General features: G+C 40.4%; 1 non-coding gene across 1 annotated transcript; it reads right to left on the reverse strand.

The window, feature by feature from the left end:
• Positions 1-726: 726 nt before the first annotated feature.
• On the reverse strand, positions 727-834 carry LOC112718984 (small nucleolar RNA R71). Its single transcript, XR_003161309.1, has one exon. It is a non-coding gene; the product is annotated as a small nucleolar RNA R71 (small nucleolar RNA).
• Between the last annotated feature and the right edge of the window lie 24,860 nt (positions 835-25,694).

The raw sequence follows: 25,694 nt of genomic DNA on the forward strand, positions 1-25,694 counted from the left end.
CTTCTCACATCCTTCAATTTATGGACTAACACTATCCCTTAAGGCAAAATTCGAACTCTATCTTCTTTGTTAAGTTCGAATTTTCCACTTCTGTCTTCTACTCTTCTTTTCCTCTGACACCTAAAGGAATCTCTATACTGTGACATAGAGGATTCCATATTTTCTTGTTTCCTTCTCTATCTTATGAGCAGGAGCAAGGACAAAGGCATTCTTGTTGAGGTTGATCCTGAACCTGAAAGGACCTTGAAGAGAAAGCTAAGAGAAGCCAAAGCACAACTCTCTTTAGAGCACCTGACCGAATTCTTCAAGGAAGAAGAACACATGGCAGCCGAAAACAACAACAATACCAACAATGCAAGGAAGGTGCTGGGTGACTTTACTGCACCTACTCCCGATTTCTATGGGAGAAGCATCTCTATCCCTGCCATTGGAGCAAACAACTTTGAGCTTAAGCCTCAATTAGTTTCTCTAATGCAACAGAATTGCAAGTTCCATGGACTTCCACTGGAAGATCCTCATCACTTTTTAGCTGAGTTCTTGCAAATCTGTGACACAGTCAAGACTAATGGGGTTGACCCTGAGGTCTACAGACTGATGCTATTCCCTTTTGCTGTAAGAGACAGAGCTAGAACATGGTTGGACTCTCAACCTAAAGAAAGCCTGGACTCTTGGGAAAAGCTAGTCAATGCCTTCTTGGCAAAGTTCTTTCCACCTCAAAAATTGAGTAAGCTTAGAGTGGAAGTCCAAACCTTCAGACAGAAGGAAGGAGAATCCCTCTATGAAGCTTGGGAAAGATACAAACAATTGATCAGAAAGTGTCCCACTGATATGCTTTCTGAATGGAGCATCATAGGTATTTTCTATGATGGTCTGTCTGAACTGTCCAAGATGTCTTTGGATAGCTCTTCTGGAGGATCTCTTCATTTGAAGAAGACGCCTACTGAAGCTCAAGAACTGATTGAAATGGTTGCAAATAACCAATTCATGTACACTTCTGAAAGGAATCCTGTGAACAATGGGACTAGTCAGAAGAAAGGAGTTCTTGAGATTGACACTCTGAATGCCATATTGGCTCAGAATAAAATATTGACTCAACAAGTCAATATGATTTCTCAAAGTCTGTCTGGGATGCAAAATGCACCAAGCAGTACTAAGGAAGCTTCATCTGAGGAAGAAGCTTATGATCCTGAGAACCCTTCAATAGAAGAGGTGAATTACATGGGAGAACCCTATGGAAACACCTACAATCCTTCATGGAGAAATCATCCAAATCTTTCATGGAAGGATCAACAGAGACCTCAACAAGGTTTCAACAATAATAATGGTGGAAGAAACAGGTTTAGCAATAGCAAGCCTTTTCCATCATCTTCTCAGCAACAGACAGAGAGTTCTAAGCAGAATACCTCTGACTTAGCAACTATGGTCTCTGATCTGATCAAAACCACTCAAAGTTTCATGACTGAAACTAGGTCCTCCATCAGAAATCTGGAAGGACAAGTGGGTCAGCTGAGCAAGAAAATTACTGAACTCCCTCCAAGTACTCTTCCAAGCAATACAGAAGAAAATCCAAAAGGAGAGTGCAAGGCCATCAACATGGCCGAATTCTGGGAGGAAGAAGAGGCAGTGAACGCCACTGAGGAAGACCTCACTGGATGTCCACTGACCCCCAATGAGTTCCCCAATGAGGAACCTTGGGAATCTGAGGCTCAAGATGAGCCCATAGAGATTCCATTGGACTTACGTCTGCCATTCATGAGCTCTGACGAGTATTCTTCTTCTGAAGAGGATGAGTATGTCACTGAAGAGCAGGTTGCTAAATACCTTGGAGCAATCATGAAGCTAAATGACAAGTTATTTGGAAATGAGACTTGGGAGGATGAACCCCCTTTGCTCACTAAAGAACTGGATAACTTGTCTAGGCAGCAATTGCCTCAAAAGAGGCAGGACCCTGGGAAGTTTTCTATACCTTGTACCATAGGCACCATGACCTTCAAGAAGGCCTTGTGTGACTTAGGGTCAAGTGTGAACCTCATGCCCCTCTCTGTAATAGAGAAATTAGGGATCTTTGAGGTGCAAGCTGCAAAAATCTCACTAGAGATGGCAGACAACTCAAGAAAACAAGCCTATGGACTTGTAGAGGATGTTCTGGTTAAAGTTGAAGACCATTACATTCCTACTGATTTCATAGTCCTAGAGACTGGGAAATGCATGGATGAATCCATCATCCTTGGCAGACCCTTCCTAGCCACAGCAAAGGCTGTGATTGATGTTGATAGAGGTTGATGATCATAAGAAGTCACAAAAACAATGAAAAAAGCAAAAACAGAATGAAAAACAGGAAGAAAAACAGCACACCCTGGAGGAAGATGCTGCTGGCGTTTAAACGCCAGTCAGCCTAGCAGTTGGGCGTTTAACGCCCAGTCTGGCACCCATCTGGGCGTTTAACGCCAGAAAGGGGCACCAGACTGGCGTTAAACGCCAGTAAAGGGCAAGAACCTGGCGTTAAACGCCAGGAATGGGCACCAGCCCGGCGTTTAACGCCAGAAATGGCTCAAAACGTGGATTTTGATGCCATTTGGTGCAGGGATGCCTTTTCCTTGACACTACAGGATCTGTGGACCCCACAGGACCCTACCATCACTCTCTCTCTTCTTCCCCCATTCACCAATCACCTCAACACCTCTTCCCCGAAAACCCTTCACCTATCAAATCCCATCTATCTCTTCACCACTCACATCCATCCTTCATAAATCCCCACCAACCTCACCCTTCAAATTCAAACCACTTTCCCTCCCAAACCCACCCATAATGGCCGAACCATTCACCCCCCTCTCTCCTATATATACCCCTCTTCAACCCTTCATTTTCACACAACCTAAACACCACTTCTCCCCCTCTTTGGCCGAATACACAACCATCTCCCTCTTCCTCATTTCTTCTTCTTCTACTCTTTTCTTTCTTCTTTTGCTCGAGGACGAGCAAACATTTTAAGTTTGGTGTGGTAAAAGCGTTGCTTTTTCATTTTTCCATAACCATTATGGCATCCAAGGCCGGAGAAACCTCTAGAAAGAGGAAAGGGAAGGCAAAGGCTTCCACCTCCGAGTCATGGGAGATGGATAGATTCCTCTCAAGGGTGCATCAAGTCCACTTCTATGAAGTTGTGGCCTTGAAGAAGGTGATCCCCGAGGTCCCTTTTTCACTCAAAAAAGGGTGAATATCCGGAGATCCGACATGAGATCCGAAGAAGAGGTTGGGAAGTTCTTACCAACCCCATTCAACAAGTCGGAATCTTGATGGTTCAAGAGTTCTATGCCAATGCATGGATCACCAAGAACCATGACCAAAGTGTGAACCCGAATCCAAAGAATTATCTCACTATGGTTCGGGGGAAATACTTGGATTTTAGTCCGGAGAGTGTGAGGGTAGCGTTCAACTTGCCTATGATGCAAGGAGATGAACATCCTTACACTAGAAGGGTCAACTTTGATCAAAGGTTGGACCAAGTCCTCACAGTCATATGTGAAGAGGGCGCACAATGGAAGCAAGATTCAAGGGGAAAGCCGGTCCAATTGAGAAGGCATGACCTCAAGCCCGTGGCTAGAGGATGGTTAGAGTTCATACAACGCTCAATCATTCCCACTAGCAACCGGTCCGAAGTTACCATAGATCGGGCTATCATGATCCATAGCATCATGATTGGAGAAGAAATAGAGGTTCATGAGGTCATAGCTCAAGAACTCTATAAGGTGGCGGACAAGACCTCCACCTTGGCAAGGTTAGCCTTTCCTCATCTCATTTGTCACCTCTGTTATTCAGTTGGAGTTGACATAGAGGGAGACATCCCCATTGATGAGGACAAGCCCATCACCAAGAAAAGGATGGAGTACACAAGAGATCCCACTCATCATGAGATCCCTGAGATTCCTCAAGGGATGAATTTTCCTCCACAAAACTATTGGGAGCAACTAAACACCTCCCTAGGAGAGTTAAGTTCCAACATGGGACAACTAAGGGTGGAGCATCAAGAACACTCCATCATGCTTCATGAGATTAGAGATATCAAAGAATCATGAGGGAGGAGCAACAAAGACAAGGAAGAGACATTGAGGAGCTCAAGCACTCCATAGGATCTTCAAGAGCAAGAAAGAGCCGCCATCACTAAGGTGGACCCGTTCCTTGATTTCCTTGTTATTTATTCTTCTGTTTTTCGAATTTTATGCTTATGTTATCCATGTTTGTGTCTTGTGATCATTAGTGTCCTAGTGTCTATGCCAAAAAGTTATATGAATCCATCACCTTTCTTAAATGAAAACTGTTTTTATCACAAAAGAACAAGAAGTACAGGATTTTGAATTCATCTTTAAAACTAGCTTAATTAGTTTGATGTGGTGGCAATACTTTTGTTTTCTGAATGTATGCTTAAATAGTGCATATGTCTTTTGAATTTGTGGTTCATGAATGTTAAAATTGTTGGCTCTTGAAAGAATGATGAAAAAGGAGACATGTTACTGAGGATCTGAAAAATCATAAAAATGATTCTTGAAGCAAGAAAAGGCAGTGAAAAAAAAAAGGGAGAAAAAGAAAACGAAAAAAATAGAGAGAAGAAAAAGAAAAGAAAGAAATAAGAGTTGTGATCCAAGGCAAATAAGAGTGTGCTTAAGAACCCTGGACACCTCTAATTGGGGACTTTAGCAAAGCTGAGTCACAATCTGAAAAGGTTCACCCAATTATGTGTCTGTGGCATGTATGTATCCGGTGGTAATACTGGAAAACAGAGTGCTTTGGGCCACGGCCAAGACTCAATAAGTAGCTGTGTTCAAGAATCATCATACTTAACTAAGAGAATCAATAACACTATCTGGATTCTGAGTTCCTAAAGAAGCCAATCATTCTGAATTTCAAAGGATAAAGTGAGATGCCAAAACTGTTCGGAGGCAAAAAGCTACTAGTCCCGCTCATCTAATTTGGAGCTAAGTTTCATTGATAATTTGGAGTCTATAGTATATTCTCTTCTTTTTATCTTATTTGATTTTCAGTTGCTTGGGGACAAGCAACAATTTAAGTTTGGTGTTGTGATGAGCGGATAATTTGTATACTTTTTGGCATTGTTTTTAGTATGTTTTTGATATGATATAGTTAGTTTTTGGTATATTTTTATTAGTTTTTAGTTAAAATTCACTTTTCTGGACTTTACTATGAGTTTGTGTGTTTTTCTGTGATTTCAGGTATTTTCTGGCTGAAATTGAGGGACCTGAGCAAAAATCTGATTCTGAGACCAAAAAGGACTGCAGATGCTGTTGGATTCTGACCTCCCTGCACTCGAAGTGGATTTTCTGGAGCTACAGAAGCCCAATTGGCGCGCTCTCAACGGCTTTGGAAAGTAGACATCCTGGGCTTTCCAGCAATATATGATAGTCCATACTTTTCCCAAGATTTGATGGCCCAAACCGGCGTTCAAAGTCACCTCAGGAAATCCCAGCGTTAAACGCTGGAACTGGCACCCAAATGGGAGTTAAACGCATTTTTATGTCATTTACTCATTTCTGTACACCTTAGGTTACTAGTTTTCTATAAGTAGGACCTGTGACTATTGTATTAGAAGTCTTTGGATCTTTATATCTTTTGATCACTTTAGATCTTAGATCATTGGGAGGCTGGCCATTCGGCCATGCCTAGACCTTATGCTTATGTATTTTCAACGGTGGAGCTTCTACACACCATAGATTAAGGTGTGGAGCTCTGCTGTACCTCGAGTATTAATGCAATTACTATTGTTCTTCCATTCAATTCCGCTTGTTCTTTATCCAAGATATCACTTGTTCTTCAACTTGATGAAGGTGATGATTGACGCCCATCACCATTCTCACTCATGAACAAAGTGACTGACAACCACTCTTGTTCTACTAGCATTCGAGGCTCTAGTGAATATCTCTTGGATTCCTGATTGCACGATGCATGGTTGATCGCCTGACAACCGAGTGCTCGCCTGACAAACGAGCCAACCATTCCGTGAGATCAGAGTCTTCGTGGTATAGGCAAGAACTGATGGCGGCATTCAAGAGAATCCGGAAGGTCTAACCTTGTCTGTGGTATTCTGAGTAGGATTCAATGACTGAATGACTGTGACGTGCTTCAAACCTGTAACTTACTGGGCGTTAGTGACAGACGCAAAAGAATCACTGGATTCTATTCCAGTAGGGGAGGGAACCACACCGGTGATTGGCAGCACTGTGACAGAGTGTGTGCATTAGCTTTCACTACGAGGATGGGAGGTAGCTGCTGACAACAGTGAAACCCTACACGAGCTTGCCATGGAAAGGAGTAAGAAGAATTGGATGAAGACTGTAGGAAAGCAGAGAGACGGAAGGGAAGGCATCTTCATACGCTTATCTGAAGTTCCTACCAATGAATTACATAAGTATCACTATCTTTATCTTTTATGTTATTTTCGTTCATCACCATATACATTTGAGTTTGCCTGACTAAGATTTACAAGATGACCATAGCTTGCTTCAATACTAACAATCTCCGTGGGATCGACCCTTACTCGCGTACGGTTTATTACTTGGACGACCCAGTGCACTTGCTGGTTAGTTGTGCGAAGTTGTGTAATGCCATGGTATTGAGCCACCAAGTTCTTGGAGCCATTACCGGGGATTATGAGAGTTGTGAAAAAGTATAGTTCACAATTTCGCGCACCACTGACCCATTTGCACTTCCAAGTTTCTAATGGAGGCTCTGGTTTCTTGCATAAAACTCCTTATCATCTCCCAATTAGAATCTTCCTTAGATTTTGAGTTAGCCTGCTGAGGCTGAGATTGGCGGTTATTGTAACTGTTCTGTTGAAAACCGCCCTGAGAGTTATTGTTGAAATTCTGAGGTCTCTAGGATTAGTCCCTCCACCCAAAATTTGGGTGATTTCTCGATTCTTGATTGTATGTCTGAGAATAGGGGTCATTATTGGGATTTCTAGAACCGCTCCCCATGTAATTAACCTGTTCAGAAGAGGATTGAGCATAATCATAGTTGTTATTCTGCACTAAATATCCTGCCATGTCATAAAAGATCTCTTGAGGTGGATTTTGGGTGTTGATAGCTGAGACTTGCATGCCACCCATGTGTTGAGTAAGCAGATTTATTTGTTGAGACATAAGCTTGTTCTGAGCAAGAATAAAATTTAGAGCTTCCATTTCCATGACACCCTTCTTCTGAGGAGCCTCAGAGTTCACAGGATTCCTGTTAGATGAGTATAGATATTGGTTGCTAGCAACCAATTCAATAAGCTCAATAGTCTCTTCCGGTGTCTTCTTCTTGTGCAATGAACCTCCTGCAAAATTATCTAGGCACATCTTGGACATTTCACCCAAGCCTTCATAAAAGATGTCTAGTTGAGTGCATTGGGAGAACATGTCCGGAGGGCATTGCCTAGTCAGTAGCTTGTATCTCTCTCAAGCTTCATACAGAGTCTCACCATCCTTCTGCCTGAAGGTCTGAACCTCCATCCTAAGCTTAGTTAGCTTCTTTGGTGGGAAAAATTTTGCGAGAAACTCAATAACCACCTTGTTCCAAGTATCCAAACTCTCCTTGGGTTGGGAATCTAGCCATAGCTTTGCTCCATCCCTCAGAGAAAACGAGAAGAGCATGAGTTTGTACACATCCGAGTTTACTCTATTTGTCTTCACAGTATCACAAATTTGCAGAAAACTAGAAATAAACTGATTTGGGTCTTCGTCGGGAAGACCATGATACTGGCAGTTTTGTTGCACCAGGGTAACCAGTTGAGGCTTCAACTCAAAGTTCTTTGTAGCAATAGGAGGCACCATGATACTTTTTCCATAAAGATTTACAGTAGAAGAAGAGTAAGATCCAAGCACTCTCCTTTGTTGCTCATTCCCATTCGGGTTTGCCGCATTGGCATTCTCAGTATTAGTTAGATCCATAGTGGATTCTGCAGCCTTGTAAAGTCTTGCTTGTTGTAAACGCCGCTTGAAAGTCCTTTCAGCTTCAGGATCAAAGCCTAAGAGATGTTCTTTGTCTCTGTTCCTGTGCATAAACAACAACAAAACGAGAAAGAATGGGAATCTCTATGTTAGAGTGTAGAGAATTCCCATTGAGGTAATCTGTGTAAAAAAAAATAAAAATACTAAATAATAAGTCACAACACCAAACTTAATTTCATAAATTAAGAAAAATATTGGTGCTATTAATAAAAAAATTAATTTTTCGAAATATATTTTTTTAAAAATAGATTTTTATAAAATTAAAATTAAAATGCCTAATCTAAGCCATCAAAAAACTGATAGTTGTTAATCACTATGAATCCCCGGCAACGGCGCCAAAAACTAGTCCTAGGAATAAAAGAAGGGAGGAATAAAAATGAAAGAAACTCAACCACCTTAGTTATCCTAGCGGTCACTTTATTCTTCAGGTTGTGTTCCTTAATGAAGATGATCTGCCTCTCTTTTGTGCCAGAAAACCAGTAAGCGCAGCGTTCAACACCAAACTTAAAGGTTTGCTTGTCCTCAAGCAAAGAAGAACTGAAAATAGAAGAAACAAATATTATGAGGAGAAAAAAAAGAAGAGGATAAAAGAATAAGAGAGAATAAGGATTGGGGAGAGAGAGAAAGAAAACTGGGCGGCGCAAGCGACGTGTGCGCGTACGGCACACGTACACATGGGTCGCACATTCTTCATAATGACGCGTTAGCGTCAGGCACGCGTCCGCGTGCCCTGGATTTTGTGCGATTTGCTCGAAGCCAGCCGCGTGCATGCACAACCCTCTGCCCAAACACTCCTTTGCATCGGTTTTGCAGGTCACGCATCCGCGTCAGTGACGCACACACGTGGATGGTGAAAATTACAAACAACGCGCACGCGTGGATTACACGTACGCGTGGTCATTTTTGTGCACCAAACATGAGTCCAGCGCCATTCCTGCGCAACTCTCTGTCAATTTTATTTTTCGTGCACACTTGATTGACGCATTCGCGTTAGTGACGCTTGCGCATCATGTGCTCGTCTTCTTCTTTTTTTTTAGGTGTTCGGTTTCTGGAATATTATAGTAGTGCGCCTTATTATTGGTTATTGTAAATATTTTTCTTTTACTTGTTTATTTGTTTTTGTTTTCCCATCCTATTTCTGATAGCTATTATGAATTCTCACCCCTCTTGCTTTGAGTTTGGTTCTAATTTTGTTGAAAGGAATGAAAGCTATAACAGGAATATGCATCACGGTCTAAGTAATCAAGGATGGATAGAGCTAAGAAGATCTGATCAACCCTTTAGGTAACAACACCTTCCTGGATATCACAGACAAGGACCATTCTACAATGCATACCAAACTGATAGATATGGTAGACCCCCTTGTAGCTACCAACAAGCCCCACCCTATGCTCATAGACCATCCTCTCAACATGGCTTCGAACCACCACACTCACAAGCTTCTTTTCACCATTTGCCACCGTATGATCCTTATCCGCCCCAACGCCAATCCAATTACTCCCAAGAACCACCACTCCCCTATGCACCATGTCTATATCCATCAAGCCAAGAATCACAGGTTCGCTTCGAAGAATCTGTAGACCAATTTCATGCAACCCTTCATTAACTAGAGCAAACAATAAATCAATTATCTTCTAGACGTTTAGACACTCAACAAACTCCCATGGCTTCATGTGGAAAATCTAATGAAGAATGTAGCATGAAGAAGACACTAGAAACTCCAGTGGACAGCATAGAGCATAATTTCATACTGGAACAAGTAGAGGACGCTGTCAATGTAGAAGAAGAAGAGTTGGTTGAAGATTTAGGAGATGTCGAACCTCCGCCAGAATCTAAAGTTATGGAGAATTCCGTCGAAGATGTTACAATTGAAGCTAAGGAGGATAGTGCACAACCTCCAAAGTAGGCATCCTATGAGGAATTGGACGGAATAACCCAAGACGCATGTTTCCTTGATGATGATAGTCACAAGTCAAGTTCTCTTAGTAATGAACTTGCATCTGCAAGTGAATTCTTTGAGATAGACGAATCTTCCCCAAGTGAATACGAAGATGATGCAGAGGTAGACTTTTCTCAACCTCCCAATTATGACTCAAGTGATGAGGAAGATATCAGAGACTTTGATCCAGACATAGTTGAAATGGAAGAAATTTGTAAAGAAGTGGAAGAATTCACAGAAGACCACAATGGAGTAGAGCTTGCAAAACCACTAGAAACACCTATCCCAAGGCCATTACCAACCAATACAAACTTTAAGTGGGTAAAATCCTTAGCTTTTATCTTTACTTTTCCACTTGAATATGGTTTACTTGAGACAGATGGCCAGCTTAGAGCTCTTTGTGGCTTTAAGAGCAAAAGGGAAATGACTCGCACTCAGTGCTGGTGTGCAAGATTCAATGAGGTTTCACACTTCAATTTGAGGTGCAAGGATTGGTGTCAAGCTAAATTGAAAGGATCTCGTAAGCTATTTGGTCACAGCAGTGAGAATTCAGGTTACTCATCACCCGACTGGAAAAATGCAGATCAAGACAAAGATGGGTGTAAAAGTAGAGTTTGGGATCCTGGAAGCCATTTTGACATTCAACACCCCGAGAGCCTGGAAACCTGTTTGAAACTGCTCAAAGGTTTTACGTACCATGTTTGGGACCCCAGAGGATGCTGGCATTCCAAACACTGGTGGAGATTTCTTGACGAATTCAAGCACAAGTGGTGCACGAAATTGCAATCACACTTTTGCAATTCTGCCAACTAATCAGCAGGTGTATTGGGTAGTCCAAGTAATACCTTACGTGAGTAAGGGTCGATCCCACGGAGATTGTTGGCTTGAAGCAAGCTATGGTTATATTGTAACTCTTAGTCAGGATATCAATAATTCTCAAGTTTAATTGTGAAAAGTAAAAGAACATGAAATAAATACTAGTTTTGCAGTAATGGAGAACAGGTTGAGGTTTTAGAGATGCTCTATCTTCTGAATCTCTGCTTTCCTACTGTCTTCTTCTTCATGCACGCAAGGTGATGAGCGGATATTTTATACGCTTTTTGGGGGTAATTTCATGTGGATTTTAGTATGTTTTAATTAATTTTTAGTAGAATATTATTAGTTTTTAGGCAAAAATCATATTTCTGGACTTTACTATGAGTTTGTGTGTTTTTCTGTGATTTCAGGTATTTTCTGGCTGAAATTGAGGGAGCTGAGCAAAAATCTGAGTTAGGCTGAAAAAGGACTGCTGATGCTGTTGGATTCTGACCTCTCTGCACTCGAAATGGATTTTTTGGAGCTACAGGAGTCCAATTGGCGCGCTCTCAACGGCGTTGGAAAGTAGATATCCAGGGCTTTCCAGCAATATATAATAGTCCATACTTTGTGCGAAGATAGAGGACGTAATTTGGCGTTGAACGCCAAGTACATGCTGCTGTCTGGAGTTAAACGCCAGAAAAACGTCATGATCCGGAGTTGAACGCCCAAAACACGTTATAACTTGGAGTTCAACTCCAAGAAAGGCCTCAACTTGTGGATAGCTTTAGTCTCAGCCCCAGCACACACCAAGTGGGCCCCAGAAGTGGATTTCTGCACCAATTATCTTAGTTTACTCATATTCTGTAAACCTAGGTTACTAGTTTACTATTTAAAAAACTTTTAGAGACTTATCTTGTACCTAATGACATTTTCAGATCTGAATTACATACTTTGTGACGGCATGAGTCTCTAAACTCCATTGTTGGGGGTGAGGAGCTCTGCAGCGTCTCGATGATTTAATACAATTCCTTTGTTTTCCATTCAAACACGCTTGTTCTTATCTAAGATGTTCATTCGCGCTTAATTATGGAGAAGGTGATGATCCGTGACACTCATCACCTTCCTCAAACCATGAACGTGTGCCTGACAACCACCTCCGTTCTACATCAGATTGAATGAGTATCTCTTAGATTCTTTAATCAGAATCTTCGTGGTATAAGCTGGATTGATGGCGGCATTCATGAGAATCCGGAAAGTCTAAACCTTGTCTGTGGTATTCCGAGTAGGATTCTAGGATTGAATGACTGTGACGTGCTTCAAACTCCTGAGGGCTGGGCGTTAGTGACAGACGCAAAAGAATCAATGGATTCTATTCCAACCTGATTGAGAACCGACAGATGATTAGCCGTGCTGTGACAGAGCATAGGAACGTTTTCACTGAGAGGATGGGAAGTAGCCACTGACAACGGTGACACCCTACATAGAGCTTGCCATGGAAGGAGCCTTGCGTGTGTTGAAGGATTTCAAGGAAGAGTTGAAGTTCAAAGGACAAAGCATCTCCAAAACTCCAACATATTCCCCATTACTGCACAACAAGTAACGCTATTATTCTCTATTATTTTAACTTACAATTTTAAATACTTTGACTTCTTACAACTAAATCCAAATAACTTTATTGGCCTCCTGACTAAGATTAATAAAATAAACATTGATTGCTTCAAACCAATAATCTCTGTGGGATCGACCCTTACTCACGTAAGGTATTACTTGGACGACCCAGTGCACTTGCTGGTTAGTTGTGCGAATTACAAATTCGTGCACCAAGTTTTTGGCGCCGTTGCTGGGGATTATTGAGTTTGAACAATTGAAGGCATATTTTATTTCTTAGATCAGGAATAATTTATTTTTGTTGTTACAGAGTCATTAAATTTTGATAGGATAGTTTCTTTTCAAAAATTTCTTTTCAAAAATATTATTTTTCTTAATTAATTGTTGATTTTTCGTGAATTTAGTGTCTTATTCTAAGTTTGGTGTTAACTACATATTTTATATTTTCCTTAAAATTTTCGTATTAGTGTTCTTGGTTCTTCCTTGATCTTCAAGTTGTTCTTGATAATTGGTTATACCCTTTGGAACCTTTTTCAAAAATAATTTTTCTTCGATTGAATCTTGTGCCAAATTTTAAGTTTGGTGTTTTCTTGTTAATCTTTTTATAATTTTCGAAAATTTTAAGTTTGGTGTTCTTCCTTTTGTTCTTGGTGTTCTTGTGAATCTTCAAGGTGTTCTTGAGTTTTTCTTGTATCTTGATCTTAAAATTTTTAAGTTTGGTGTTCCTTGGTGTTTTCCCTCCAAAATTTTCCAAAATAAGGAGCACTAGATCTAAAAATTTTAAGTCTTGTGTCTTTTGTGTCTTTTTCTCTTTCATCATAAAATTCAAAATTCAAAAAAATTTTATATTTTCTAACTAATTTTGAACCACTTTTTCGAAATTTTTATATAAATTTCAGATTTTAATTTCAATTTTTTCGAAAAATTTTCAAAAAAATATATATATATTTTTAACTTCTTTTTATATATTTTGTTTTTATTTATTCCACTTTTATAAAATAAATAAAATCAACATATAAATTATCTCTTGTAATCCAATATGGAAGCAAGCAGGAATGAACAGTCCAAGAGGACTCTGGGGTCATATGCTAACCCCACTACTGCTTCATATGGGAGTAGTATCTGTATACCCTCCATTGGAGTTGGTAGCTTTGAGCTGAATCCTCAGCTCATTATCATGGTGCAGCAAAACTGCCAGTATTCTGGTCTTCCACATGAAGAACCTACAGAGTTTCTGGCACAATTTCTGCAAATTGCTGATACAGTACATGATAAGGAAGTAGATCAGGATGTCTACAGATTATTACTGTTTCCATTTGCTGTAAAAGATCAAGCTAAGAGGTGGTTAAATAACCAGCCTAAGAACAGCATAAAAACATGGAAACAGCTGTCAGAAAAATTCCTGAATCACTATTTCCCTCCAAAACGGATGACACAGCTAAGGCTAAGCATCCAAGGCTTCAAACAAGGAGATAATGAATCCCTTTATGATGCTTGGGAGAGATACAGAGAGATGCTAAGAAAATGCCCCTCTGAAATGTTTTCAAAATGGGTGCAATTAGACATCTTTTACTATGGGCTTACAGAAAAAGCTCAGATTTCTCTAGACCACTCAGCTGGTGGATCTATACATATGAGAAAAACAATTGAAGAAGCTCAGGAGCTTATTGACACAGTTGCTAGAAATCAGCATCTGTATCTAAGCAGTGAATCTTCCATGAAAGAAGAAGCTAAAACAGTAACTGCTGAACTCAGTCCGGTGGATCAGGCTAATGAAATTAATCAGCAATTAGACTTTCTAACTCAACAGCTAGCCGAATTCAAGGAAATATTACAGGAAACAAGAATGGCTAACAGGAATATGGAAGTGCAATTAAAGCAGACAGAAAAGCAACTGTCAAAACAAATAGCAGAAGAATGCCAAGCAGTTCAATTAAGAAGTGGGAAAACATTAAATACCTCACTTCAAAGCAGCAGGAAGCCAAGAAATGAACAGATGTCTACTCAAAATCCCTCTGAGGACAATCAGAGCCCAGAGAGGAATGATGCTGGCGCTGAACGCCCAGACCATGCTCATTCCTGGCATTCAACGCCAGAAACAAGCATGAATCCGACGTTGAACGCCCAAAGGGAACATGGTTCTGGCGTTCAAACGCCAGTAACCAATAAGGAAGTGGCGTCTAACGCCACTCCAGCTTCCACCCCTGGCATTCAAATGCCAGTGGGTGATCAGTCACATACAAGTGCTGATAACAACCCTTCTAAAAAGGCTGCCCAACCTACTTCTGTAAGTAATAAACCTGCAGCAACTAAGGTTGAGGAATACAAAGCCAAAATGCCTTATCCTCAGAAACTCTGCCAAGCGGAACAGGATAAGCAATTTGCCCGCTTTGCAGACTATCTCAGGACTCTTGAAATAAAGATTCCGTTTGCAGAAGCACTTGAGCAAATACCCTCTTATGCTAAGTTCATGAAAGAGATCTTAAGTCATAAGAAGGATTGGAGGGAGACTGAGAAAGTTTACCTCACTGAAGAATGCAGTGCAGTCATTCTGAAGAGCTTACCTGAGAAGCTTAAAGATCCTGGAAGCTTTATGATACCATGCACATTAGAAGGTACTTGTACCAAGCAAGCTTTATGTGATCTTGGGGCAAGTATCAATCTAATACCTGCATCTACTATCAGAAAGCTTGGGTTGACTGAAGAAATCAAACCAACCAGGATATGTCTTCAACTTGCTGATGGCTCCATTAAATACCCATCAGGAGTGATTGAAGACATGATTGTCAAGGTCGGGCCATTCGCCTTTCCTACTGACTTTGTGGTGCTGGAAATGGAGGAGCGCAAGATTGCAACTCTCATTCTAGGAAGACCTTTCCTAGCCACTGGCCGAACCCTCATTGATGTCCAAAAAGGGGAAGTAACCTTGAGAGTCAATGAGGAGGAGTTTAAGTTGAATGTTGTCAAAGCCATGCAACATCCAGACACCCCAAATGACTGCATGAGTGTTGATATTATTGACTCTCTGGTAAGAGAGGTCAATATGGCTGAGAGTCTCGAATCAGAGCTAGAGGACATCTTTAAAGATGTTCAGCCTGATTTGGAGGAATCAGAGAAGATAATAGAACCTCTGAAAATCCCTCAAGAAGAGGAGAAACCTCCAAAACCCGAACTCAAACCATTACCACCATCCCTGAAATATGCATTTCTGGGAGAAGGTGATACCTTTCCTGTAATTATAAGCTCTACCTTAGAGCCACAGGAAGAGGAAGCACTAATTCAAGTGCTAAGGACGCACAAGACAGCTCTTGGGTGGTCCATTAGTGATCTTAAGGGCATTAGCCCAGCCAGATGCATGCACAAAATCTTGCTGGAGGATGACGCCAAGCCAGTGGTTCAACCACAAAGGCGGCTGAATCCAGCTATGAAAGAAGTGGTGCAGAAAGAGGTCACTAAATTACTAGAGGCTGGGATTATTTATCCTATTTCTGACAGCCCCTGGGTGAGCCCTGTCCAAGTTGTCCCTAAGAAGGGTGGCATGACAGTGATTCATAATGAAAAAAATGAACTGGTTCCTACAAGAACAGTTACAGGGTGGCGTATGTGTATTGGTTATAGAAGGCTCAATACAGCCACCAGAAAGGATCATTTTCCTTTACCATTCATAGACCAAATGCTAGAAAGACTAGCAGGTCATGAATACTACTGCTTCCTGGATGGATATTCAGGTTATAATCAAATTGCAGTAGATCCCCAGGATCAGGAGAAAACGGCATTCACATGCCCATCTGGAGTATTTGCATACAGAAGGATGCCATTTGGCCTGTGCAATGCACCTGCAACCTTTCAGAGGTGCATGCTCTCAATTTTCTCTGATATGGTGGAAAAATTCCTGGAAGTCTTCATGGATGACTTTTCAGTATTTGGAGACTCATTCAGCTCCTGCCTTAACCATTTAGCACTTGTTCTGAAAAGATGCCAAGAGACTAACCTGGTTTTAAACTGGGAAAAATGTCACTTTATGGTGACTGAAGGAATTGTCCTTGGGCACAAAATTTCGAACAAGGGAATAGAGGTGGACCAAGCTAAGGTAGAAGTAATTGAAAAATTACCACCACCTGCTAATGTTAAGGCAATCAGAAGCTTTCTGGGGCATGCAGGATTCTATAGGAGGTTTATAAAGGATTTTTCAAAAATCGCCAAACCTCTGAGAAATCTACTAGCTGCTGACACGCCATTTATCTTTGATAAAGAGTGTCTGCAGGCATTTGAGACTCTGAAAGCTAAATTGGTCACAGCACCAATCATCTCTGCACCAGACTGGACATTACCATTTGAATTGATGTGTGATGCCAGTGACCATGCCATGGGTGCAGTGTTGGGACAAAGGCATGACAAGCTTCTGCACGTCATTTACTATGCCAGCCGTGTTCTAAATGACGCACAGAAGAATTACACAACCACAGAAAAAGAGCTACTAGCAGTGGTTTACGCCATTGACAAATTCAGATCCTATTTAGTAGGATCAAAAGTGATTGTGTACACTGATCATGCTGCTCTTAAATATCTACTCACAAAGCAGGATTCAAAACCCAGACTCATCAGATGGGTGTTGCTTCTGCAAGAGTTTGATATAGAAATAAGAGACAGAAAAGGGACAGAGAATCAAGTGGCAGATCACCTGTCCCGAATAGAACCAGTGGAAGGGGCGTCCCTCCCTCTCACTGAGATTTCTGATACCTTTCCGGATGAGCAACTGTTTGCCATCCAGGAAGTGCCATGGTTTGCAGACATTGCAAACTACAAGGCGGTGAGATTCATACCCAAAGAGTACAGTAGGGTGCAATCGAAGAAACTAATCACAGATGCAAAGTACTATCTTTGGGATGAACCATATCTCTTCAAGAGATGTGCAGACGGAGTAATCCGTAGATGTGTGCCTAAAGAAGAAGCACAGAAGATCCTTTGGCATTGCCATGGATCACAGTATGGAGGACATTTTGGAAGTGAACGAACAGCCACAAGAGTCCTCCAAAGTGGCTTCTACTGGCCTACTCTCTATAAAGATTCCCGAGCGTTTGTGCTTAATTGTGACAGTTGCCAAAGATCAGGCAACCTACCTCACAGTTATGCCATGCCTCAACAAGGAATCTTGGAGATTGAGTTGTTTGATGTATGGGGCATTGACTTCATGGGCATTTTCCCACCATCATACTCAAACACTTATATTCTGGTGGCAGTGGATTATGTATCCAAATGGGTGGAGGCTATTGCAACACCCACTAATGACACTAAAACAGTGTTAAAATTCCTCCAGAAACATATCTTCAGCAGATTTGGTATCCCTAGAGTGTTAATCAGTGATGGGGGCACTCATTTCTGTAATAAACAGCTTTACTCTGCTCTGGTACGTTATGGAGTCAGCCACAGGGTAGCTACTCCATATCACCCACAAACTAATGGGCAAGCTGAAGTCTCAAATAGAGAACTCAAAAGAATCCTGGAACGGACTGTAATTAACCGTAGAAAGGATTGGGCAAGAAGCTTGGATGATGCTCTGTGGGCATACAGAACAGCATTCAAGACCCCTATAGGGACCTCTCCATACCAGCTTGTGTATGGAAAGGCATGTCACTTGCCAGTGGAACTGGAACACAAGGCCTACTGGGCAACCAGATTCCTAAACCTTGATGCCAAGTTAGCTGGAGAAAAACGATTGCTCCAGTTAAATGAGCTAGAGGAATTTAGACTCAATGCTTTCGAGAATGCAAAAATATACAAAGAGAAAGCAAAAAGATGGCATGATAAGAAATTATCATCCAGAGTCTTTGAGCCGGGGCAGAAAGTTCTGCTATTTAATTCTAGGCTCAAATTATTCCCTGGGAAATTAAAATCCCGGTGGAGAAGTCCATATGTAATTACAAGTGTATCACCATATGGATACGTAGAGCTTCAGGATAATGACTCTGACAAAAAGTTCATTGTTAATGGACAGAGAATTAAACATTATCTTGAAAGTAACATCGAGCAAGAATGCTCAAGACTGAGACTTGATTAGAGCTCAGTGGTAGTCCAACTAAAGACAATAAAGAAACGCTTGCTGGGAGGCAACCCAGCCATTTACAAAGTTTATTTACTAATTAAATAAATTTCCTTTTTTTACATGTATGAGTCCAAGTATCTTCAAAGGTAAAAATAGCAATTGATTGAATTCACAGAGTTACAGGGAAATTTGGAAGCTCACTGGCGTGAAAAAGCCAGTAAGAAACGTTTTGGGCGTTGAACGCCCAAAAGAAGCACCCACTGGGCGTTCAACGCCAGTAAGGGTAGCCATCTGGGCGTTGAACGCCAGAAAGGAGCATCTTCTGGGCGTTGAACGCCAGAAAGAAGCACCTTCTGGGCGTTCAACGCCAGATTGTTAGCATCCTGGGCGTTCAGAAAAACGCCCAGTGACAAAGGACCTCCTGGCGTTCAACGCCAGAAAGAAGCATCAGCTGGGCGTTGAACGCCCAGGAGAAGCAGCATTTGGGCGTTAAACGCCCAAAACATGCATCGTTTGGGCGTTTAACGCCAGGATGGTGGGAGGAGGTAAAATTCGTTTTTCTTTATAATTTTTCTAAATTTTTATATTTCAATTCATGATTTCTTGCATAAACATATTTCAAATTGTCATCCCTCAAATCAAATTAGTTTTCTAAAAATCCTAATTTCTAAAATCCCTTTTTCAAAAGTATCAAATATATCTTAATTCATAAACACAAATCGTTTTTTTTCAATCCAAATCTTTTACAAATCTTTTTCAAACTCATCATATCTTTTGAATTTCGAAATAACTTCTCCTTCTATTCCTCTCCTTTCCTTTCTTTTGCTTGAGGACAAGCAAACCTCTAAGTTTGGTGTGATTTTCCATGATCACTGAGCTAAAACTCATTAAGATCATGGCACCTAAGGGAACAGGAAGAGCAAGGATGTGAACTTAAGCGAGCTGAAGCATCAAAAATTAATTCTTGAAGGCACTCCACAGACTAGAGGAACATCCACTTCCCAAAACACAGGTCGTTGAGTTCTAATCTTTGCCTTAACTCTGTGATAACTGTTCTTATTAGAAATTTACCTTAGAAGTTATATTTTAGTAGTAGTAATTAGTATCTCTACTTTGATTTTAATTCCACTTAAGTTATAATTTATTTTTCTCATCATCATTAAACATGAATAAAATAGTAGATTTTTAGAATAAAGAGGCAATATTTTTTTTCGAGTTCTTAATAAGAAAAATTCTAATTAATTATATGTGGTGGCAATACTTTTTGTCTTCTGAATGAATGCTTGAACAGTGCATATTTTTGATATTGAATTTTATGAATGTTAAAATTGTTGGCTCCTGAAAGAATGATGAACAAGAGAAATGTTATTGATGATCTGAAAAATCATGAAAGTGATTCTTGAAGCAAGAAAAAGCAGTGAAAAAGCAAAAGCTTGTGTGAAAAAAAAAGGAATAAAATAGAAAGAAAAAGAAAAAGCAAGCAGAAAAAGCCAAATAGCCCTTAAAACCAAAAGGCAGGGGTAAAAAGGATCCAAGGCTTTGAGCATCAATGGATAGGAGGGCCCAAGGAAATAAATCCAGGCCTAAGCGGCTAAATCAAGCTGTCCCTAACCATGTGCTTGTGGCATGCAGGTCCAAGTGAAAAGCTTGAGACTGAGTGGTTAAAGTCGTGATCCAAAGCAAAAAGAGTGTGCTTAAGAACTCTGGACACCTCTAATTGGGGACTTTAGCAAAGCTGAGTCACAATCTGAAAAGGTTCACCCAGTTATGTGTCTGTGGCATTTATGTATCCGGTGGTAATACTGGAAAACAAAATGCTTAGGGCCACGGCCAAGACTCAATAAGTAGCTGTGTTCAAGAATCAACATACTAAACTAGGAGAGTCAATAACACTATCTGAATTCTGAGTTCCTATGGATGCCAACCATTCTGAATTTCAAAGGATAAAGTGAGATGCCAAAACTGTTCAGAAGCAAAAAGCTACAAGCCCCGCTCATCTAATAAGAATCTGAGCTTCACTTAAAACTCTGAGATATTATTGCTTCTTAATTTCTTGTCATCCAATTTTATTTATCTAGTTGCTTGAGGACAAGCAACAGTTTAAGTTTGGTGTTGTGATGAGCGGATATTTTATACGCTTTTTGGGGGTAATTTCATGTAGATTTTAGTATGTTTTAATTAATTTTTAGTAGAATATTATTAGTTTTTAGGCAAAAATCATATTTCTGGACTTTACTATGAGTTTGTGTGTTTTTCTGTGATTTCAGGTATTTTCTGGCTGAAATTGAGGGAGCTGAGCAAAAATCTGAGTTAGGCTGAAAAAGGACTGCTGATGCTGTTGGATTCTGACCTCCCTGCACTCGAAATGGATTTTTTGGCGCTACAGGAGTCCAATTGGCGCGCTCTCAACGGCGTTGGAAAGTAGACATCTAGGGCTTTCCAGCAATATATAATAGTCCATACTTTGTGTGAAGATAGACGACGTAATTTGGCGTTGAACGCCAAGTACATGCTGCTGTCTGGAGTTAAACGCCAGAAAAACGTCATGATCCGGAGTTGAACGCCCAAAACACGTTATAACTTGGAGTTCAACTCCAAGAAAGGCCTCAACCCGTGGATAGCTTTAGTCTCAGCCCCAGCACACACCAAGTGGGCCCCAAAAGTGGATTTATGCACCAATTATCTTAGTTTACTCATATTCTGTAAACCTAGGTTACTAGTTTACTATTTAAACAACTTTTAGAGACTTATCTTGTACCTAATGACATTTTCAGATCTGAATTACATACTTTGTGACGGCATGAGTCTCTAAACTCCATTGTTGGGGGTGAGGAGCTCTGCAGCGTCTCGATGATTTAATACAATTCCTTTGTTTTCCACTCAAACACGCTTGTTCTTATCTAAGATTTTCATTCGCGCTTAATTATGGAGAAGGTGATGATCCGTGACACTCATCACCTTCCTCAAACCATGAACGTGTGCCTGACAACCACCTTCGTTCTACATCAGATTGAATGAGTATCTCTTAGATTCTTTAATCAGAATCTTCGTGGTATAAGCTGGATTGATGGCGGCATTCATGAGAATCCGGAAAGTCTAAACCTTGTCTGTGGTATTCCGAGTAGGATTCTGGGATTGAATGACTGTGACGTGCTTCAAACTCCTGAGGGCTGCGCATTAGTGACAGACGCAAAAGAATCAATGGATTCTATTCTAACCTGATTGAGAACCGACAGATGATTAGCCGTGCTGTGACAGAGCATAGGAACGTTTTCACTGAGAGGATGGGAAGTAGCCACTGACAACGGTGACACCCTACATAGAGCTTGCCATGGAAGGAGCCTTGCGTGTGTTGAAGGATTTCAAGGAAGAGTTGAAGTTCAAAGGACAAAGCATCTCCAAAACTCCAACATATTCCCCATTACTGCACAACAAGTAACGCTATTATTCTCTATTATTTTAACTTACAATTTTAAATACTTTGACTTCTTACAACTAAATCCAAATAACTTTATTGGCCTCCTGACTAAGACTAATAAAATAAACATTGATTGCTTCAAACCAATAATCTCCGTGGGATCGACCCTTACTCACGTAAGGTATTACTTGGACGACCCAGTGCACTTGCTGGTTAGTTGTGCGAATTACAAATTCGTGCACCACAAGGCTCCTTCCATGGCAAGCTGTATGTAGGGTTTCACCGTTGTCAATGGCTACCTCCCATCCTCTCAGTGAAAATGTTCAACGCGCTCTGTCACAGCACGGCTAATCATCTGTCGGTTCTCAATCAGGTTGGAATAGAATCCAGTGATTCTTTTGTGTCTGTCACTAACGCCCAGCCCTCAGGAGTTTGAAGCTCGTCACAGTCATTCAATCCTTGAATCCTACTCAGAATACCACAGACAAGGTTTAGACCTTCCGGATTCTCTTGAATGCCGCCATCAATTCTAGCTTATACCACGAAGATTCTAATTATGGAATCCAAGAGATATTCACTCAATCTAAAGTAGAGCGGAGGTGATTGTCAGGCACACGTTCATAGGTGAGAATGATGATGAGTGTCACGGATCATCACATTCATCAAGTTGAGGAACAAGTGATATCTTAGAATAGAAGCAAGCGTGATTGAATGAAAAACAGTAGTAATTGCATTAATCCATCAAGACACAGCAGAGCTCCTCACCCCCAACCATGGGGTTTAGAGACTCATGCCATAGAAGATACAATAAGAAACGTTTAATGTGTCATCCGCCTAAGACACAATGTCAATTATCCTATTTATAGTAAACTAGTAACCTAGGATATACAGAAATGAGTAAATGACGTAAAAATCCACTTCCGGGGTCCACTTGGTATGTGCTTGGGCTGAGCATTGAAGCTTTAATGTGTAGAGACTTTTCCTAGAGTTAAACGCCAGCTTTTGTGCCAGTTTGGGCGTTTAACTCCAATTTTTGTGCCAGTTCCGGCGTTAAACGCCGGGAATTCTGAAGCTGATTTGCAACGCCGGTTTGGGCCATCAAATCTCAGGCAAAGTATGGACTATTAAACATTGCTGGAAAGCCCGGGATGTCTACTTTCTAACGCAATTGAGAGCGTGCTAATTAGACTTCTGTAGCTCTAGAAAATCCACTTCGAGTGCAGGGAGCTCAGAATCCAACAGCATCTGCAGTCCTTTTTCAGCCTCTGAATCAGATTTTTGCTCAGGTCCCTCAATTTTCAGCCAGAAATTACCTGAAATCATAGAAAAACACACAAACTCATAGTAAAGCCCCGAAAAGTGAATTTTAAATAAAAACTAATAAAAACATACTAAAAACTAACTAAAATGTACTAAAAACATACTAAAAACAGTGCCAAAATGTGTATAAATTATCCGCTCATCACAACACCAAACTTAAATTGTTGCTTGTCCCCAAGAAACTGAAAATCAAATAGGATAAAAGAAGAGAACATACTATAGACTCCAAAATATCAATGAAACTTAGCTCCAATTAGATGAGCGGGACTAGTAGCTTTTTGCTTCTGAAGAGTTTTGGCATCTCACTTTATCCTTTGAAGTTTAGAATGATTGGCATCTATAGGAACTCAAAATTCAGATAGTGTTATTGATTCTCCTAGTTAAGTATGATGATTCTTGAACATAGCTACTTTATGAGTCTTGGCTGTGGCCCAAAGCACTCTGTCTTCCAGTATTACCACCGGATACATACATGCCACAGACACATAACTGGGTGAACCTTTTTAGATTGTGACTCAGCTTTGCTAGAGTCCCCAATTAGAGGTGTCCAGGGTTCTTAAGCACACTCTTGGATCGCTTTATATATATATATATATATATATATATATATATATATATATATATATATATATATATATATATATATATATATATATATATATATATTGAATTCACTGCTTTCTCTTGCTTCAAGAATCAATTTGATAATTTTTTCAGATCCTCAATAACATTTCTCCTTTTCCATCATTCTTTCAAGATCCAACAAGTTTAACATTCTTTAATCAACAAATTCAAAAGACATATGCACTGTTCAAGCATTCATTCAGAAAACAAAAAGTATTGTCAGCACATCAAACTAATTCAACTAGTTTCAGAGATAAATTCGAAATCCTGTACTTCTTTGTTCTTTTGTGATTAAAGCATTTTTCATTTAAGAGAGATTATGGATTCATAGGACATTTATAGCTTTAAGACATGAACCTTAAATTTTATTAATTATGAATTAAGAACAAGACTCAAAATTAAATATAAGACAAGACTAATAGTAATAGAAAAGTATAAATTAAATGACTCTAAAATAGACTCCTAATGATAGAGGTTATCACAGAGTTAGGACTTAACAACCTTGATTTTGAGAAGTGGATGCTCCCTCAACTTGTGGGTTATTTGACCCTTCAAGGGAGAGCTTCTGGCGCTTCAGCTCCTGTAGCTCACGCCCCTGCTTCTCTTGTTCCTTCAGCAATTTGCAGAGCATGCAGTTTTGATTCTACTGTTCTTCCTTAATTTGTTCCATAGTTTCTTGCAGCTTGGTAATAGATGCTTCTAGGCTGGCCCAGTAGTCAATTTCAGGAAGTTCAGGGAGGAACTCCTGTGCCCTCCTTTTGATAGAGTTATCTTGCATTTGTTCTTCCATTGACTTCTTGGTGATTGGATGTTCAATTGGGATGAATTCATCTACTCCCATCCTCACCCCAGCATCTTTACATAGCAAAGAGATTAAGCTTGGGTAAGCCAGTTTGGCTTCAGTGGAATTCTTGTTTGCAATTGTATAAATCTCACAAGCAATCAAATGATGAACCTCCACTTCTTTTCCCAGCATAATGTAATGAATCATCACTGCTCTCTTGATGGTGACCTCAGAACAGTTGCTAGTGGGCAATATAGAATGCCCAATGAAGTCTAGCCAACCTCTTGCAATTGGTTTGAGATCTCCTCTCTTGAGTTAGTTTGGGACACCTTTTGAATTGGTTGTCCACTTAGTTCCAGGGAGGCATATGTCCTCTAGAACTTGATCCAACCCCTTATCTGCTCTCACCATTCTCCTGTTAAAGGATTCAGGATCATCTTGTAGTTGAGGCAATTTGAAGACCTCTCTTATTTTATCCAAATGGAAGTAAATAATTCTCCGTCTGACCATGGTTCTGTAGGTCTGAAAAGCAATTCCAGTCATTCTCTGCATATCTGTCAGCCACAGATTTGAGTAAAATTCCTTAACCATTTTTCTTCCAACCTTTGTCTCATGGTTGGTTAGAACTTCCCATCCTCTGTTTCGAATTTGCTCTTGGATCTCCGGATAATCATCTCCTTTCAAATCAAATTTAACTTCCAGGATCACTGACCTCAGACCCATTATTTTGTGGTAATGGTTTGCATGTTCTTTGGTTAAGAACTTCTCTTGGCTCCAAAGATTCTTTGGAGTATTCTCTTTCTTGCCTCTTGAATTGGTTTGTTTTCCCTTAGGAGCCATGATCTTAATAAATCTTGGCTTAGTGATCACGGAAAAGCACACCAAACTTAGAGGTTTGCTTGCCCCCAAGCAAAAGAAAGGAAAGAGGAGAGAGAGGAGGAGAACAAATTCGAATGGTGGGGAGAGGGGGATGGCCGAGCGTTATTTATAAGGGAGGGAGAGAGATTTCGAAAATTTTGAAAGAGATTTGAGAAGATATGGAAAGAATTTGAGAAGATATTTGAGTTTTTGAAGAAGATTTGGAAAGGATTTGAAAGAGATTTTGAGGAATGATTTAGAAAGTTGTTTAATTTTTAAAATTTGAAGGTGAATGATGAAAG

This window comes from Arachis hypogaea, chromosome 10 (assembly GCF_003086295.3).
Source record: "Arachis hypogaea cultivar Tifrunner chromosome 10, arahy.Tifrunner.gnm2.J5K5, whole genome shotgun sequence".
NCBI classification, from domain to species: domain Eukaryota; kingdom Viridiplantae; phylum Streptophyta; class Magnoliopsida; order Fabales; family Fabaceae; genus Arachis; species Arachis hypogaea.